The following is a 6,973-nucleotide window of genomic DNA, read 5'->3' as shown; positions in this document are numbered from 1 at the left end:
ACGCCACGGCCCCGCCTACTCCACGGGCCCGCCCACTCGCGTAGAACCCGCCCCCCCTCTTTGAGACTCGGCTGCACCTCCTTCCCGGTTCCTCTCCGGTCGGCACTGCAGCCACCACGACGCTCCGCCCCTTACCTTCCCGAGCTCCTGCCCCCGAACTCCTCCCCTTCCTGCATCCCCCCTCTTAATCCCTTTCTGCTCCAGTCCCTACCTGCCTCCCCTTGGCCTTCTCTGGTGCCCTCTGCTCACGTACCCCTCCTGCCTCCCTGCGTGCCTCCCCCAAACCCGTCCCTGCCTCTACCCTTGCGGCTCCTCCTCTGGTCCCACCTAACAGCATGCATTCCCACTCTGCTCCCCACCCCCAGCCCACTAATCTGTTTTAGTTGGTTTGCATTTTCTAGAATTGCTTATAAATGGAACCATTTTTTTTTATTTTGTCTGATTTCTTTCATGCAGAATAAATGTCTTGACACTCCTTCCAGTTTTAGCATGTAGCAACCGTTCATTCCTTGTTAGTGCTGAATACTATTCTATTTGTAGCCGTACCACATGTATTATCTAGTCACTTGTTGATAGATATTTATACAGGTACCAATTTTTCCTTATTAGAGATAAAGCTGCTGGGAACATTTCTGTACAAATCTTTGTGTTACCGCCCACAGTTCTTGGACTAGAAATTGATAAAGAGGCCAGATAAGAAATTCAGACAAGGCTTAACTGGGACTTGTGCTATAACAGGAGAGAGTGAAAACAAATAACAGGTGCCCTTGATCCCTCCCTGAGCAGGGGTGAGCTGGTTCCTTATATGGTGTGAGGGTAGGGGTGGGTCCAGGGGTCATGCTGGAGGGGTTCTTTGGGTGGTTTGCCCACCCTCTTGATGGTCCTCTGTGCAGGGTGTATGCACAGTACCGTGTTTTTGCTCCTGGCTCCTCAGCAATGGCAGTTGTGTTTTTGGTCTTTTTGTACCTTGTTGTTCATAATTTGTCCCAATTGCATGCACTTATTTTTTAGTCCCTTATAGTTTCTTTGTCTTTTGTTGCTGGAGGAGACATTTGTCCAGGTGCAAGCACTATAGCAAAGCATTCGGAGTCCCAGGTCCCAGCCTGTCTCATTTGTATGAACATGTGATTTCCCTTCTCTTGGGTAAATAACTGGGAATGGAATGACTAGGTCATAAGTGTAACTTTTTAAAACTACCAAAATGTTTTCCAAAGTGGTTGTTTCACCTTCCATTCTAGGGAGGGCCACCAGTCTTACAGACTCCACCATGGCTCCTGTCTTCCAGAAACACCCTCACAGATACACCCAAATTATATTTAACCCACTGTCTGAATATCTGCTGCCCCAGTCAAATTGACCCATTTAATTAACCATCACAGTCCCAAATTAGAAAAATAAATAGGAAAACAATAAGGGGAGTGATGTAATAATCTACAAAGATTCACTGTTACGAATGTAGGGAAAATTAATATTATCTATGTGGACAATACTCAGCTCTGATTGGACAGATGGCTAAAGGATATGAGCAGACGGTTTGCACAGGAGAAAATACAAATAGTGAACAAACACCTGGGAAAATGTTTAGCTTACCTAATAATTAAAGAATTGCAAATTGGAAGAGCCCAATACACTTCTTCCTATATATTAAATAATAGATTTAAAAAAAAAAAAGTAACAGTGCTTTGGAAATTCAGGTATACCCATGCATTGCCTCTATTTACAGGCATAATTTTTCTGGAAAGAAACCGACAACATATACCAAACATTATGGGAAACACCTGATTTATATTTATGCTTTTCATAAAGTGAAGTCACTCAGTCGTGTCCAACTCTTTGCAACCCCATGGACTGCAGCCTTCCAGGCTCCTCCATCCATGGGATTTTCCAGGCAAGACTACTGGAGAGCGTTGCCATTTCCTTCTCCAAGGGATCTTCCTGACCCAGATATCGAACCCGGGTTTCCCGCATTACAGGCAGATTCTTTACTGTCTGAGCCACCAGGGAAGCCCTACAAGAACTTAAAAAAAAAAAAAAGTTCAAAAGCATCAATTCTTTGCCACTTAGCCTTCTTTATGGTCCAGCTGTCACATCCATACATGACTACTGGAAAAATCATAGCTGTGACTATACAGACCTTTGCAGGCAAAGTAATGTCTTTGCTTTTTAATATGCTGTCTAAGTTTGTCATAGCCTTCCTTCCAAGGAATGTGTTCTAAAATCTGTCAGTATGCATTTACAACTTGATTTTATCATTCAGTATTTTGGTTTTTCAAAATTTATTGTGAAATACACAGATACAGATCTACTTCATTAATTTTTTTTTAATAAATTTATTTATTTTAGTTGGGGGCTAATTACTTTACAATATTGTAATAGATTTTGCCATACATTGACATGAATCAGCCATGGGTTTACATGTGTTCCCCTTCCTGGACCCCCCACCCACCTCCCTCCCCATCTCATCCCTCTGGGTCATCCCATTGCCCTGGCCCTGAGCCCTTGTCTCATGCATCGAACATGGAATGGTGTTCTGTTTCACATATGATAATATACATGTTTCAATGCTATTCTCCCAGAACGTCCCACCCTCACCTTCTCCCTCAGAGTCCATAAAATTGTTCCATGCATCTGTGTCTCTTATTCTGTCTCGCATATAGGGTTATCGTTACCATCTTTCAAATTCCATATATATGCATTAGTATACTGTATTGGTGTTTTTCTTTCTGGCTTACTTCACTCTGTATAATGGGCTCCAGTTTCATCCATCTCAGTAGAACCGATTCAAATGTATTTTTTTTAATGGCTGAGTAATATTCCATTGTGTATATGTACCACAGCTTCCTTATCCATTCATCTGCTGATGGACATCTAGGTTGCTTCCATGTCCTGGCTATTGTAAACAGTGCTGCGATGAACATTGGGGTACACGCGTCTCTTTCAATTCTGGTTTCCTCGGTGTATATGCCCAGCAGTGGGATTGCTGGGTCATATGGCAGTTCTATTCCCAGTTTTTTAAGGAATCTCCACACTGTTCTCCATAGTGGCTGTACTAGTTTGCATTCCCACCAACAGTGTAAGAGGGTTCCCTTTTCTCCACACCCTCTCCAGCATTTATTGCTTGTAGACTTTTGGATAGCAGCCATTCTGACTGGTGTGAAATGATACCTCATTGTGGTTTTGATTTGCATTTCTCTAATAATGAGTGATGTTGAGCATCTTTTCATGTGTTTGTTAGCCATCTGTATGTCTTCTTTGGAGAAATGTCTGTTTAGTTCTTTGGCCCATTTTTTGATTGGGTCGTTTATTTTTCTGGAATTCAGCTGCAGGAGTTGCTTGTATATTTTTGAGATTAATTGTTTGTCTGTTGCTTCATTTGCTATTATTTTCTCCCATTCTGAAGGCTGTCTTTTCACCTTGTTTATAGTTTCCTTTGTTGTGCAAAAGCTTTTAATTTTAATTAGGTCCCATTTGTTTATTTTTGCTTTTATTTCCAATATTCTGGGAGGTGGGACATTACTTCATTAATTTTAAATGCTGTATAGAATGCATTGCCCTGACAAAGCAGAGGATATCCATTATCCTACTTAGAGACAGTAGATGTTTTCATTCTTTGCTATTGCAAACCAAACTACCATGTTACAAATGAATGACTTTGTACAAACCTCTTTGTTCACCCAAGATTACTTTAGAAAAGACATCTAGAACTACTGGATCAGAGATTAATGCATCTTCTGCTTTCCTAGGACTTCAATAATTGCTCTCCAAAGTGGTGGTACCTATAATTTGTATGAGTCCATTTCCCTACATCTTCACCAATATTTAATGTTATGAGATTTACTAATGTTTGCCAATATGATGGGTGCAAAATCATTTTCAATTTCAAAATCAGGTTTCAATTTTCATTTCCCTGATTGTTAACAGGGTTGAGAATCTTTTTAGATGCTTAATAGTTACCAATTCACAATTTTTGTGAATAGTCTACATTCTTGTCTCTTTTTCTTTTAGATTGTTAGTTACAGCCATGTTGGAATTCTTTGTTATTAAGTATATCAATTATTTGATGATTACATGGGTTTTAATTATTTTCTCCCATTAAGTGAATTTAATTTTTACTTTATCTTTTACTATATCTTTTATATAGAAGTTTTAAGTTTTAAGTAGTCAGTTATCTACCTTTAGAGTTTGCTTATGTTCTTCTATTGCGTTTGTTCCCATACATGTGCATACATAATTTTACACAAACAGTACATACTACTATTATTAAAATATATGCATTCTTCTCCAACTTGCTTTTCTTACTCAATATTTTGTTTCAACATGTTACCTGTATCAGTCAGTCAGTCAGTTCAGTCGCTCAGTAGTGTCCAACTCTTTGCAACCCCATGGACTGCAGCACACCAGGCTTCCCTGTCCATCACCAACTCCCAGAGCTTGCTCAAACTCATGTCATTTGAGTCAGTGATGCCATCCAACCATCTCATCCTCTGTTGTCCTCTTCTCATCCTCCTCCTCTTCTCCTCCTGCCTCCTCTTCTTCACAGCATCAGGGTCTTTTCCAGTGAGTCCGTTCTTCACATTAGGTGGCCAGAGTGTTGGAGCTTCAGCTCCAGCATCAGTCCTTCCAATGAATATTCACTGATTTCCTTTAGGACTGACTGGTTTGATCTCCTTGCAGTCCAAGGGACTCTCAAGAGTCTTCTCCAACACCTCAGTTCAAAAACATCAATTCTTTGGTGCTCAGCCTTCTTTATGGTCCAACTGTCACATCCGTACACAACTACTGGAAAAACCATAGCTGTGACTATACAGACCTTTGCAGGCAAAGTGATGTCTTTGCTTTTTAATATGCTGTCTAGGTTTGTCATAGCTTTTCTTCCAAGGAACAAGTGTCTTTTAATTACCTATATGGATTTTTAAAATCTATTTTATTTCTTTTAACAGATCTTACATAATAATGATATTTTCTTATCTTCTAAAGCTTACAGTTTTATTTTCATATTTAAGTCCACCTGAAATTAATTTTTGTGTCTAGTGTGAGGTAAGGATCTAATTTTGTCTTTTTCTGTATGGAGAGACAATTGTCAGAACCATTTATTAAACGTCCGTTTATTAAACAGCCTATTCTGTTCCATTATCCTGTTTGTCTTTTTCTGTGCCAATACCCACGGTTTTTTTTTTTTTTTCTTTTTTCTTTTTTTTTTTTCTTTTCTCTCTTTTTTTTTTTTTTACCCACGGTTTTAATCCTATAATTTTATGTTAAATCTTACTATCTAGTGAATATGTGTCTCCCTTCTTCAAAAGCTCTTCTTGGCTATTCATTCATCCAAATGAAATATACGTTCACCTTTCATGTGAAATTTAGTTGTATAAAAATATTATTGAAGTGTTTGTTGAAATTGTATTGAATTTACAAGTTAAAGGGCAGACAACTGCTATTTTTGATAGTATTTATTAAAGTAATATGGCTCATTTATTTAGGTTTTAGTTTGTATTTTTCTATAGGTTTATTTTATTGATAAATGAGTTGATAAAGTTTATTGATAAAGGAGTTGCCCATATTTTGTTAGAATTATTCATAGAAAATTTGTAACTTCCACTGCTATTTTGTGTTTCATTTCATGTTCTAATTTCTAATTATTTGTTGTTTGTGTTTTTGAATGCAATTCTAGTACATTGTTATTTTATCTAGTCATCTTGACAAATTCTCTTCTTATATTCCACAGTTTTTCTTGAAGAGTTTCTTGAATTGTCTATAAAAACAATCTTATTGTTAGATCATCTTTCTTTTCTTTCCAGCCATTATCTTTTATTTCTTATTGTGCTGGCTTGGACTTCCAATAAATGTAGAATAGATGTAGTGAAAGCAGGCACCTTTGTTTTTTTCTGACTCTAAAGAAAATGATTCTAACATTTCTCCAGTGCACATGATATTTTTTGTAGATTTTTGGTGAACTTTACTAGGATGTGGATGTTTCATTCTGTTCTTAGTTTACTAAGAGATTTTGCTTCAGTGAGTGTTGAATTTTATTTGCTGGTTTTCCAGTATCTAGTGATACGGCCTTCCTCTTTTACTATGTTAATGTAGAGCATTACGTCAATAAACTTCCTCCTAATGTTAAGCCATCACTGAAATCTTGAGATCAACCTAGTTTAGTCATTATATTTTGAGTTGGCCAAAAAGTTCATTCAAGTTTTTCCATAATGTCTTGCAGAAGAACCCAAATGAACTTTTTGGCCAACTCAATATTTTTTTTTTTACACATTTTTAGACAGTTTGCCAGGAGAAGGCAATGCACCCCACCCCAGTACTCTTGCCTTAGCAGCCGCAGCAGTAGACAGTTTGCCAATATTTAGTTAAGGATTTTCACATCTATATTCAAAACTGAGTTGATTTTATAAGTTTCTTTTCTCATTGTGCCACTGCATGGTCTAAATATCAAACTTATGCCACCAAATGAGTCTAAAGGCTTATGGATATTGTTTACAATCAATCAATGTATCTTAATTTTAATGGCTTCAGTATTGTTTATATCATAGTTGACTTACAAACTGAAGAGAATACTGTGTGTCTAGTTTGTCTATAATTTTAATAGTGAAGATGTTAAATATTTAATAAAACCTATTTTTAAATAATCTGTTATTTTCCTGATTGATCTGACTCTGCCTCTATATCACAGGAGTTTTCAGGTCACATTGGTATGGCTGGCACTTACTTTTTTTTATTGAAGTTCAGTTCTTCCTCCAGAAGACTGCCATACTGACTGCTCTGAAGACTGGCATCATTTCAGATGACCTAGGTTGGCCCAGGGAACTTGAGGTTGGTCTTTGACCTCCTGGGCCATCTTCTCTCTATCCCCAGATTATGCTAAATCATTTTCTTCCATTAAAATGTGAAGGCTTTCTCTGCTTTCCATACTCCTTTTGGTCTTCTGCTTTCTAAGGCTAGTCTGAATTTGTTTCTGTGTTCTTTTGTT

This window comes from Giraffa tippelskirchi, chromosome 13, assembly GCF_054371585.1.
Source record: "Giraffa tippelskirchi isolate mGirTip1 chromosome 13, T2T-mGirTip1v1.2.pri, whole genome shotgun sequence".
Taxonomy (NCBI): Eukaryota; Metazoa; Chordata; class Mammalia; order Artiodactyla; family Giraffidae; genus Giraffa; species Giraffa tippelskirchi.
The sequence above is the reverse complement of the archived record's forward strand: the minus strand, read 5'-3'. Positions refer to the sequence as shown.